Genomic DNA, 12,543 nt, shown 5'->3' on the forward strand with positions numbered 1-12,543 from the left:
AATTGGTAACTGCATCCAGAATCAGAACTGCTGCTGCTGCTTTAGAAAGTAGATAAATTGTCTCGGCCTGGTGGCTCACATCTTGTGAGGGTTAATACTGAGTGTCACCTTGACTGGATTGAGGGATGCAAAATAGTAATCCTGGGTGTGCCTGTGAGGGCATGGCCAAAGCAGAATAACATTTGAGTCAGTGAGCTGGGAAAGGCAGACTCACACTTAACCTGGGTGAGCACCATCTAATCAGCTGCCAGCAAATATAAAGCAGGCAGAAAAAAGTAGAAAGAAGAGACTGGTCTAGCCTCCCAGCCTACATCTCTCCTGTGCTGAACGCTTCCTGTCCTTGAACATCAGACTCCAAGTTCTTCAGTTTGGTGACTCGAACTGGCCCCCCTTGCTCCTCAAGCTTGCAGACAGCCTATTGTGGGACCGTGTAATCCTGTAAGTTAATATTTAATAAACTCCCCTCTAGATATATAGATATCCTATTCTGTCACCCTAGAGAACCCTTACTAATACACACCTGTAATCCCAACACTTTGGGAGGCTGAGGCTGAGGTGGGAGGATCACTTGAGCCCAGGAGTTTGAGACCAGCTGGAGTAGCACAGTGAGATCCCATCAAAAAATGGAAAAATTAGCCAGGCATGGTGGTATGTGCCTGTAGCCCCAGCTACTCAGGAGGCTGAGGCAGGAGATCTCTTGAGCCCAGGAGGTTGAAGCTGCAGTGAGCTGTGATTCACTCCAGCCTGGGCACCAGAGCAAGACTTGCCTCTAAAAAAAATTTGTTTTAAGTAGATAAATATTCCTTATCCACCACAAGCTCAAGTACAGTGATGATGACGATAATAATTCTGTGGAATAGGATTAGAAAACTACCTTTTCTTAAAGTGGCTATAGCCATTTTTCAACTATCTTTCTACTACTTTTAGGAAGGCAGCTACATTTTTTTCAGTCTCTTGACTACATTAAGTATGGAACAGATATGACTTACTTTCACACAAATATGGTCTCATGAAAAACTGGGATGAGGGCCTGGAGAGGGTGTGCAGGGCACTTGTCTGTCTCCATGAATGTACCCGGAGTGCTGTGCTGATCCACACACCTATCCAGCCTGGGTGGTACCCTATGCTCAGTGCCTACACTTGTTCTATTTTTTTTTTTTATGTTAGTAAAAAATCTTAATGTGACATCTACCCTCCTAACAAATTTGTTTTTTGTTTTGAGATGGAGTTTCACTCTGTCCCTGAGGCTGGAGTGCAATGGCACCATCTCAGCTCCCTGTCACCTCCACCTCCCAGGTTCAAGCAATTCTCGTGCCTCAGTCTCCCAAGTAGCTGGGACTACAGGTACATGCTGCTATGCCAGGCTAATTTTTTGTATTTTAGCAGAGACGGAGTTTCACTGTGTTGCCCAGGCTGGTTGCAAACTCCTGAGCTCAGGAAATCCACCCACCTCGGCCTCCCACAATGCTGGGATTACAGGTGTGAGCCATCATGCCCAGCCCCTAACAAAATTTTCAGTACACAATATTATTAAGGAGAGGCAGAGTGTTGTGCCGATCTCCAGAATGCTTTCATCTGGTGTAACTGAAGCTTTATACCTGTGGAAAAGCAAGTCTCCCGTTTTCCCTTTCCCCTACCTGTTGGCAACTGGCAATGACCATTCTACTCGCTGCTTCCATGAATTTGACTACTGTAGATACCCCAGATACGTGGAATCATGCAGTATTTGTCCTTCTGTGACTGGCTTCTTTCACTCAGCACAATGTCCTCAAAGTTCATCCATGTTGTCACATACAGCAGGATTTTCTTCTTTTTTAAGGCAGAATACTATTCTTCAGTATGTACATACCACATTTCCTTAATCCACTCATATCAACAGACATTTAGGTTGTTTCTACATCTTCACTGTTGTAAATAGTGCTGCAGTAAACATGGGAAAGCTAATATCTCTTCAAGATCCTGACTTTAAATTCTTTTGGATAAAAACCCAGCAGCAGGACTGACAGATCATGAAAGAGTTCTATTTTTAATTTTTTGAAGAAACTCTATGCAGTTTTCCATAGCCAACGCACAATTTTACATTCCTGCCAAAAGTGTGCAAGGGCTTCTATTTCTCCACATCCTCACCAACACGTGTGATCCTTTTTTCTTTTTTTTTCCTGCCTCAGGTTTATTTGTACAAATAGCACAGGAGGACCCCAGCCCCATGCAAAAGGCAGTCCGGGGGATCACACCCAGGCCGTCTGTCCTCATGTTGGCAGACAGATCTCTACTCTGAAGCCTTCGTAGGCACCTGAGCATCTTTGAGAGCCTGAGCTGGAACTGAAGCTGGAGTTGCAGCCTGGGCCTTGATTTGATCCTTGGCCTTGGTCTTTGGCTGGCATAGCCTGAGCCCCTTGGCAGTGTGGGCATGAGCACGCTTCCCAAGCTTAGGGCGGGCAACAGAGGCAAGTTGATGGAGCTTGCGGCTGACACCCTTTGGGATCTTGGGCTTAACCTCCTTGGGCTTCACAAGGGCCTTGATGGCCTCAGCACGTGCACTCCTGGCCTTGGCATTGTTGGCCTGCATCTTCTTTAGGCCCTTCTTGTTGTGCTTCTTGGCAAAGTGCACGTTCCTCAGGAACTTGGGGTCCACCCCCTTAAGAGATTCGTATCTTTGTGATCAGGGTTTCTTGATACCATTTCTGTGCCATTTTTGGAACTGGTTGTGTGTGATGTGGTTCTGGGACTTGGCCATGTCTGCACCTTAAGCTGCGGCTGCCAAAGCGCCTAGAACCTGAAGGCTTTTTTCCTTTTTCAATAATTGTCTCTCTAACAAATGTGAAGTGATATCTCACTGCGATTTTTATTTGCATTTTCCTGGTGACTTTTAACAATGAGCGTTATTTTATACACCTGTTCGCCATTTGTATGTCTTCTTTTGAGAAATGTCTATTCAGGTCCTTTGCTCATGTTTCAGTCAGGTTATTTGTTGGCTGTTTTTCCTATTGAGTTGTAGGAGTTCTTTACATATTTTATATACTAACCTCATATCAGATATGTCACTTGAAAATATTTTCTCCCATTCTGTAGGTTGCCTTTTCTCTCTGCTGATGGCTTCCTTTCCCGTGCAGAAGCAGCTTTTCAGTTTGATGTAGTCCTGCTTGTCTATTTTTACTTTTATTGCCTGTGCAAAACACATAATTTTAATAAAGCAGAAAATAAACATGGCTATGTGGATGCTTCCTCAGCAAGACTCTGTCCAGCCCAACCAACAAGCCAAGATCAACCTTCATAGGAAAACACTGAAAGGATTTCCGTTGAAAACAGGAAAAAAGACGGATTGTCCTTTACCACCATTTTTATTTAGCACAGTGCTAGAGGTACTAGATAGTACAACTAGTCACGAGAAATCATAATGGTTATAAAAAGTTGAATGGCAGATATAAAAGTATCACTATTTGAAGATTAAATGATTCTTGGCCCATAAAACCCAAGTAAATCAACTAAAAAGTTATTTCAAATAAGAGAAGGCAATAGGGTTGCCTAGATATAAAAATTAATATGCAGAAATCAAGTCTTTATATAGACAAAAATCATTTAGAAGACAAAATTAAAATATTGCTTTACTTTAAATAATAAACAAAAATAAAAACAGGAATTAAAGATGAAATGTGTAACACCTATATAAAGAAAATCTTAAAATACTAAGATATTTGAGGCCAGGTGAGGTGGCTTACACCTGTAATCCTAGCACTTTGGGAGACCAAAGGGGGTGGATCATTTGAGATCAGGAGTTCAAGACCAGCTTGGCCAACATGGTGAAACCTTGTCTCTACTAAACATACAAAATTAGCTGGGCGTGGTAGCTACTTGGGAGGCTGAGGCAGGAGAACTGCTTAAACCCAGAAGAGGGAGGTTGCAATGAGCTGAGATCGCATCATTGCACTCCAGCCTGAGCAACGAGAGCAAAAACTCTGTCTCAAAAATAAATAAATAAACAAACAAACCCCAAGAGATTTCAAAACAGATTACAAATATAAAGGTAGACCATATTCATGGGAAGGAAGATTCCATAACACACACACAAAATCATAATTCTCTGTTCAAGAGCTTCAAGAGAAATTGACATGATTCTGATGGTGTTGGGGACACTGGAACTTTAAAATCCATACCAACCTAGCTGGACATGAATGGCAATAATGGTGAGTGACCTGCTCCCTCCATCCTGTGGCTGCAGGGCCTCAGTCTGATGGAAGAATTGCAAAGCAGAGGCCTCAACATCAGTCTGGCTGACTTTGTATGATTTAAAAAAAAAGAATGCACAACTGTCCCAGGGTCTATCTCTGCACCACTAGTGAATCCAGTAAAGTGAAAGAAATGTAGGAAGGAAAGATAGAGGTGTGGAAACAAAGGAGATAAATTCTAATCCCAACATTTCACTTAGAAATTGTTGACTTTTTCTCTGAGCCTCAGTTTCCTCATCTGCAAAACGAAGGTTACAAACGCCTGCTGTTTACTTCACAGGGTTGCAGTGAAGATAAAAATTGAAATGTGAAGGTGAAACTTTAAAACTATTTATTATTATTTAGTTTATTATACAAACAAAAACTGGAATGGGAAAATAAAAACTGAAATGTGAAGGTAGAACTTTAAAACTATATATTCAGTTTATTATACAAACAAAAGCAATTCATGTTTACTTCATGTTTAACTGGATATCATTAATAACACAGCTCTATCTGCAACCAGTTAAGCCAACCAAGTTCCTTTTCTCATGGAGGCCCAGTGTGCAAACAGCAGTTTTCTTGGTAATATATACAGCCAATTTTGTGGATGGGCTACTCTAAGGGACCTTGGAGACAACCCCATGTATGTTCATGTTTCTGACCTTGCAGTACCCCAGTGTGGGCTCCAAACAGGTATGTGAGGTGCCTTTGGAAAGCCCCTGGGCACTGTGGCCAGGGCTGGACAAGCCATCATGTCCATCCGCACCAAGCTGCAGAACAAGGAGCATGTGATTAAGGTCCTACCTAGGGTCAACTTCAAGATCCCTGGCTGCCAGAAAATCCACATCTCAAAGAAATAGGCTTTACCAAGTTCAATGCAAATGAATTTGAAGACATGGTGGCTGAGAAGCAGCTCATCCCAGGTGACTGTGGGGTCAAATACTTCCCCAGTCGTTGCCCTCTGGACAAGTGACATGCCCTGCATCTGCATCATGAGGGCTTCCCCTGTGCCACCCCCTCCTATTACCCACCAATAAATCCTACTTCCTATCCACTCAAAAAAATAAAAATAAACTTATTCTTCAGCTTTTATTTCTTAAGGAACCTCAGGAATAGACTTTCTCTAGAGCAAGCCATTCCCAAATTCTTAATGATCCACCAGCTGTAGTTCAAGTAATTACCCCAAAACACTGGCTTCCAACCTCTTCCTCCTGTCCTACTGCCTCCTTCCCCTCTTGCAAAATGCAAAATCATGTGTAGAAACATGAGTGTGAAACACCTTGAAACACTCATTTATATAAACTATATCTGCTCTTGACTCCCCAGTTGGGGAAGAGCTGCCTGGCCAGCACCAGAGCACAACAGGAGTGAGAAATAAATCTGCATTGCCTTAGAGCCCCCAGATTTTCAAGTTTAATTGATTTCCACAACATAGTCTATCCAGTCCTGCTTCATACTGAGGCTTGTAAATGAAGTGGTGGTCAGAGAAGGGAATTACAGAGTTCAAGATCTCGTCAAGCATGGCCACATCTACAGGTTGTTGAGGAATGGAGATAAAGAGAATTCTGATGGGAAATGGGAAGCTATTTTTAATAACTGAAGCCTTTATTAAAGGTCTATGTAAAAAATTTCTAGATAAATACCCTTCTCACTAAAGAGTAGAGGGTTTGTTTTTGTTTTTTTTTTTTTGACACAGGGTCTCACTTTGTCACCCAGGCTGGAGTGCAGTGGCACAACCTCATAGGTTCAAGCAATCCTCCTGCCTTAGCCTAACCAAGCAGCTGGGACTATAGCCACATGCCACCATGCTTAGGTAATTTTTGTATATTTTGGAGAGACAGAGTTTCGCCATGTTGCCCAAGTTTGTCTCAAACTCCTGAGCTCAAGCGATCCACCAGCCTTGACCTCCCAAAGTGCTAGGATTACAACCATGAGCCACCGCCCAGCCAGGAGTAGAGGTGAGATGTGGTAACCATGGAGGGGCAGAGTAACAATAGGTGAGTGGATACAGTTGTGACTCAGTGTGTAAAATCTTTTCTTTGGAAGGCTATTGATGACACCTTACATTTTGAGCATGGCAAAACAATTAATGTAAAATTCAGCCCACGTTTACCACACATAACACACTCAAGATTGGGTGAGCCTATCACGCCAAAGAATAAACGAGATGCAACAGAGCTCCAGGCTGCCCCTACCGCCCCCATGTCGCTCAGAGAAAGCGTTAGCAATAAACACTTATTTATAATGAGAAACAGATGAAATATGGAAGGAAATGATGGCATGACTGGATTTCCTGAAAGGTACATTAACAAAGTAATAAAACACAAGGTGCCTTTATAAACAGCACTAGTAAGTTTTACATAAATGCCTGCCATGACCTTTTGTGCTTTTGAGCTATTTCAGTTACAGTAATATCAGAGAAGGTGGCCAAAACCATTTCCTATAAATTCAAACGTTTTCCTATTCATGTGAATCAAGGCATAAAAACCAATGCACACTTCATATTCAGACATACTCAGACATGCTATACATAGACACACACGGAGAAAAAATATACATGTGCTGTGATCTCATTTGCTTTATAAAATGCTATATTAAGGGCACGAGTAAATACATATAGGCTAGGCAAGGAAAGAGCAGACTTCATTAGGCAGTTAGAAAATCTAAGTCCCCAAACTGGCATTCCTAAGCCACACAAGTTGGAATAACTTCACCAAAATTTGTCCTAAATAATTAACAAATCAAATATGTTTTTCCTTAAAGCTGAGGATTTTGCAATATTGAATAACCATTTTGTTACTATTAAAATTCATGGACCCCTCTAGTATATTTGAAATTTTTAATCCTAAATTGTTTAACTCTTAGAAATAACGAAAACAATATTATTCTATCCCACATTCTCAAAAAACTTTCTTCATCTCACTTTGGTGACCTGATTGCTATCAAGAAAAGCAATTTCCTTCAACATTTTCGTCCACTGCAAAAGCTTTTCCTGTACTTTATCTCGGATATGTATCACGGTGTTGCCCCAGTAGCCATGTGGGAATTGCTGGCGGGCACGGCCTAGGCGAGACAGCTAGGAAATAGGAAGAGAATTAATGTTTTAGGAACTTGGGCCTTCATGAGGGACACACATCAGAGTAACATGAAAAGCCATTTCAAAATATAGATGTTCCATGAAAGAGCCACAAACGCATGGCAACTCCCCACACAGAAGGAGCCGAGAAACCAAAGAATGAGGCAGACAAATCAGTTTGTCGTTACATGGTTATTTTATTGGGGAATTTACAGACAGATGCCTGGTCTTGGGTGGCTGCAAGATAGGTAGCTCTCCGCACTGTGACCCTCCAACCCAAGGGCTCTGTATCATCAGGAAACGGAATAATGTTTCAGAGGGAATGTGTAGGAATTTGCTTAAGAGCAGGATTTACAGTAACTATGACTTCCTATCTAAGGGCAGGATTTATGAAAAGTACATCTTCCTCAACAGGAAACAATAGATAAACTGGAAACATTAGAAGCATTCCTAGAACAGGGGTTCATCAGAAGCCAACATGGCGGATTAGCTTCCGAGATGAAGTTCCTTTGGCTTCCACAATAGGTCTGGGGCTCATCCCCCAGGATACCAATTCCCTACAAATGTCATTGGTGATCATGGGCTTCTTTTTCACAGTGGCCATCAGAACACTGGAGGCCAGGTTTGCGCCCCGCTCCCCAAGTCAGGTGTGTACAAGCTGCGGCCCAGCGTGTGACTTGCATGCTATTATCACTCCTGGCTCACCTTGCTTTCCGTCCCATATTTTCCATTTGCCTATTTTCTTACTGATTTTCAGTTTAGTCTTGCTAAATTGGCTGGGTGCGGTGGTGCGTGCCTGTAACCCCCGCACTTTAGAAGCAGCCTTGAATTCTTTTTTACAATGTGGAGAATTCTTTAGAAGCTGCTTTAGAAGTAGCCTTGAATTCTTTTTTATATTGCGGTAAGTGAATGAGTAAATATAATGCGACTGGATAGAGTTTTCTTTTTCTTTTCGTTTCTTTTTTTTTTTCTGAGACTGAGTCTCATTCTGTTGCTCAGGCTGGAGTGGAGTGGTGCAATCTCAGCTCACTGCAACCTCTGCCTCCTGGGTTCAAGTGATTCTCCTGCCTCAGCCTCCTGAGTAGCTAGGATTACACGCATGTACCACCACACTCAGCTAATTTTTGTTTTTTTAGTAGAGATGGGTTTTCACCATGTTGGTCAGATTGGTCTCAAACTCCTGACCTTGTGATCCACCCACCTCAGCCTCTCAAAGTGCTGGGATTACAGGTGTGAGCCTGAATTCTTTTTTACAATGTGGAGAATAAGTCAATGAGTGAATAATAATGGGACAGGCCAGATTTTTCCATAAAGAAATGTTCTATCTTTTCCAGGACCTTTTTCTCTCCCTACAGAATCCCAGTGCTATGCTGTTCTCTCCCAATCTCACGAACCTAGTCTCGAAACCATCGTTAATAGCCAGAATAAACGTAAATCAACGTGTTACCATTCTGAGAGGTATCTGCCTTTTCTCTTATAGCAACATAAGATGTACTACATCTTAAAACAATTTCAGATATCAAGGAAGCAGACAAAAGTAGTGGAAGTAATCAGAGACAACTGTCTTCCCAATACTGCAAGTATTATACCACTCACCTAGAATTATTTCTGCTTGGGACATTTTAAAGGAGAGTTGAATGGTTTCAATAACAATGTTAATTCACTGCTTTTAAACTTTAAAAAAATTTTTTTAGAGACAGGTCCTGCTGTGTCACCTAGGCTGGAGTGTAGTGCAATGGCATCATCATAGGTTACTGCGGCCCCAGATTCCCAGGCTCAAGTGTTTTTCCCACCTCAGCTTCCTGAGTAGGTGAGACTACAGGTACGCACCACCGCACCTGTCTAATTTTTTTATTTTATTTTTTTGTACAGACGAGGTCTCATTGTGTTGTCCAGGCTGGTCTCCAACTTCTGAGCTCAAGTGATCCTCCTGCCTCTGCCTCGGAAGTGCTGGGATAACAGGCATACACCACTGCACCCAGCCAACTTATTGCTTTATTGATAGACTTCTGTGAGTCAGGTGAATAACCAAATGAATAAAGATGATGAAGAAAGAGATTACTGTGAGAAAACTGAAAGATGATTTGGAGAGAGATAAGTAGGCACCGACTATCCATTAATGTAGACAGGAGATAGAAGAGATCCAAAGTATTAATGGAGAAAATGCTAAACAAGAATGTCTCGACTATTGTTAGTCCAGATTGAGAGACTGAGGGTGAACTTTAAATCACAGGGCCATACACGTAAAAGCAGGAGTTGCTGTGGGGTTGCTCTGCATTTTAGAGAGAATTTTGACCTCTTCGTTTGGACTCCCCTATGTGGACTCAGTATCAAGGTCACTGTGAAGGGTTAAACTGTGTCTCCCCAAAAAGATATGTTGAAGCTCGAACTTCCAGCACATGCGAACATGGACTTGTTAGGTTGCAGATATAATCAAGTTAAAAAATGAGGTCCTACTGGATTGTGGGGGTCCTCCTCCAGTGTAAAAAGGGTTTCCTAGGGTTATTCAGGGCACAACCTGTACAGCAGAATGAGGTGGCCCTGGGAGCAACATGGCACATGCTCAAGCGAGGTATTGTTGGCAGTATTTATTTATTTAGAGACAGAGCTCAGCTCTGTCGCTCAGGCTGGAGTGCAATGGCGTGATCTCAGCTCACTGCAGCATCTGTCTCCTGAGTTCAAGCGATTCTCCTGCCTCGGCCTCCCAATAACTGGGATTACAGGCACCTGCCACCATGCCTGGATCATTTCTTTTGTATTTTTATTAGAGAAGGGCTTTCCCCATGTTGGCCAGGCTGGTCTCAAACTCCTGGCCTCAAGTGATCGCCCTCTGCCCCCACCCTCAGCCTCCCAAAGTGCTGGGATTTCAGGCATGAGCCACTGAACCCAGAGTTGGAAGTATTTAAAGGGAAGAAGTTAGAGTTCTTGTTTAAAAGAAAAGGATGACCCTTCCCAGAGAGAATGTAAGATATGGATGGTTTAGTTTGTATCAGGCCAGTGACCAAAGATGACTTAATAACTATTCATGGGGCCAGGCACAGTGGCTCACACCTGTAATCCCAACACTTTGGGAGGCCAAGGCAGGAAGATCACCTGAGGTCAGGAGTTCGAGACCAGCCTGACCAACATGGAGAAACCCCATCTCTACTAAAAATACAAAATTACCTGGGTGTGGTGGTGGACACCGTAATCCTAGCTACTCAGGAGGCTAAGGCAGGTGAATCACTTGTACCTGGCAGGCGGAGGTTGTGGTGAGCAGAGATCACACCATTGTACTCCAGCCTAGGCAACAAGAGCCAAACTCCATCTCAAAATAAATTATTTATGGGACATACACTTATATATTTGTACATTTATACATAAACATATACATATAAATCTATATACGTGTAAATTATTTTCACAATGGCCATTGGAACATGGGGAACCAGGTTCTGATATATATGGATTGAATTTTTCAATAAAATAAAATTGTTTTATTGTACAAATTTTTCTTATGGTTGACTTTTTTTCCTTTGTAGATACATATTTTAGTTCAAACTAGATTTAAATGAACTTTTTTACAAGAGAGGATGGAAGTGGAGATTTGAGAAAAAGCAAAATAAATAAATAAGAGAGAGAACTTGCTATTAATAAACCTGCCAGGAAAGGAAATGAGATTTCAGAAATATGCTGCGTGTGATATAAAATCCAAGATTTCTTTTTAAAAGGAGGGCATTATTCACAGGAGTATGAAAGTGATCATTTTATTATGCTTCAAACGTATTTAAGACCTAAAGAGACAGTGTGTCTTCCTTTTCAGCTATAAAAAAATACAAAAGAAGAAACACGCCACACCTGCATGTCTAAAATATTCATGGCCTAAACTTGCTCCAGACCTCCTACGTCCTACACCTTCAGTTATTTTCTGTCCCCCGGGGCAGGATGGGGAGATCATACATTTACCCACTGTTTCCCAAAAGATTTCACATTTCACAGATTAAATGGCTTACGATCCCAAAAGTTTAGGATTAAAACAAAATTCTCATGAAAGAAAGGTATAGGTAAAAGAGTGACAGGAGATGGAGTGGGTGACGAAGCAGATTAGGAGCCCTGGGGTCTGATGCTATTTCTGGTTCTCTTGGTAAACCCCATGGTAACCTACCAGTCTCCTGGTGAGGCTTTAACCAGGTCTCAACAGAAAGAACCAGGACTTTATTGAGGGTGTCCAGCCCCAAATTCAGTTATGTGGAGCTCTATAGTAAGTACAGGGTCTGAAAGGAGAGTCATTAAAGACCTTCTATATATCAGACACTAAAAATAAAAACTCAGCTGGCAGAATAGCTCATGCCTGTAATCCCAGCAATTTGGCAACTGCTTGATCCCAGGAGTTGGAGGTGACAGTAAGCCATGATCAAGCCACTGCACTCCAGCCTGGGTGATAGAGTGAGACTCTGTCTCAAAAGATAATAATAAATAAATAAATAATGAAAATAGGCCAGGTGCAGTGGGTCATGCCTGTAATTCTGGTACTTTGGGAGACTGAGACAGGTGGATCGCTTGAGCTCAGGAATTCAAGACCAGCCTGGGCAGCGTGGTGAAGCCCCGTCTCTACAAAACATACAAAAATTAACTGGGCATGGTGGCATGGGCCTGTGGTCGCAGGTATTTGGGAGCCTGAGGTGGAAGGATCACTTGAACCTGGGAGGCAGAAGTTACAGTGAGCTGTGATTATGCCACTGCACTCCAGCCTGGGTGATGGAGTGAGACCCAGTGTCAAAATAAGTAAATAAATAAAAGAAAGAGAAATACAAACTAAAGTAGAACACATCTTTCCCTTTGGGAGTTAAATTATATGCCATATGCGCTTGGGCAATACCAAACCTCTACTGGCCTCATGTATAAAATGGGGATTGTTAATAATCTCATTTCAAAGATAAAGTTCCTGGGGAAGATGGTAGGTTTCCCTTAAAGGTTAGCCTTCCTCTCCCACTTCAAGATGTGACTTGAGGATGGCTTCCTGACCCCAAACCCTCTCTGTGACTACTGCCACCTCATGGTAGTGTATTTAATAATGGATTTAGATTATTGGATGTGAAAAAACAAGATCATGTTGAAAATACTGTTATAAATCTAATTACATTCATTTAGTCTCTATTAGAAAACTTGCTACTAATTTGTTTATTTTTTCCACTCCTGGTTAGTATTCAGTCCTTCACTCTTCTTTTTTTTATTGTGGTAAAATACACATAATACAAAACTTATTATTTTAAATGTACA

The 12,543-nt window shown here is 42.0% G+C and overlaps 1 long non-coding RNA gene and 2 pseudogenes across 1 annotated transcript in view; 1 reads left to right on the top strand and 2 right to left on the bottom strand.

Moving 5' to 3' along the window:
- The window catches only part of LOC103792688 (uncharacterized), a 99,394-nt gene that overhangs the window by 54,048 nt on the left and 32,803 nt on the right, over window positions 1-12,543 (bottom strand). The gene's annotated exons all lie outside the window — the stretch shown is intronic.
- Window positions 2,122-3,424, bottom strand: LOC144582277 (large ribosomal subunit protein eL29 pseudogene; annotated as a pseudogene).
- On the top strand, window positions 4,722-4,847 carry LOC118153348 (small nucleolar RNA SNORA70; annotated as a pseudogene).

The sequence above is a fragment of the Callithrix jacchus genome, chromosome 4 (assembly GCF_049354715.1).
Source record: "Callithrix jacchus isolate 240 chromosome 4, calJac240_pri, whole genome shotgun sequence".
Classification (NCBI taxonomy): domain Eukaryota; kingdom Metazoa; phylum Chordata; class Mammalia; order Primates; family Cebidae; genus Callithrix; species Callithrix jacchus.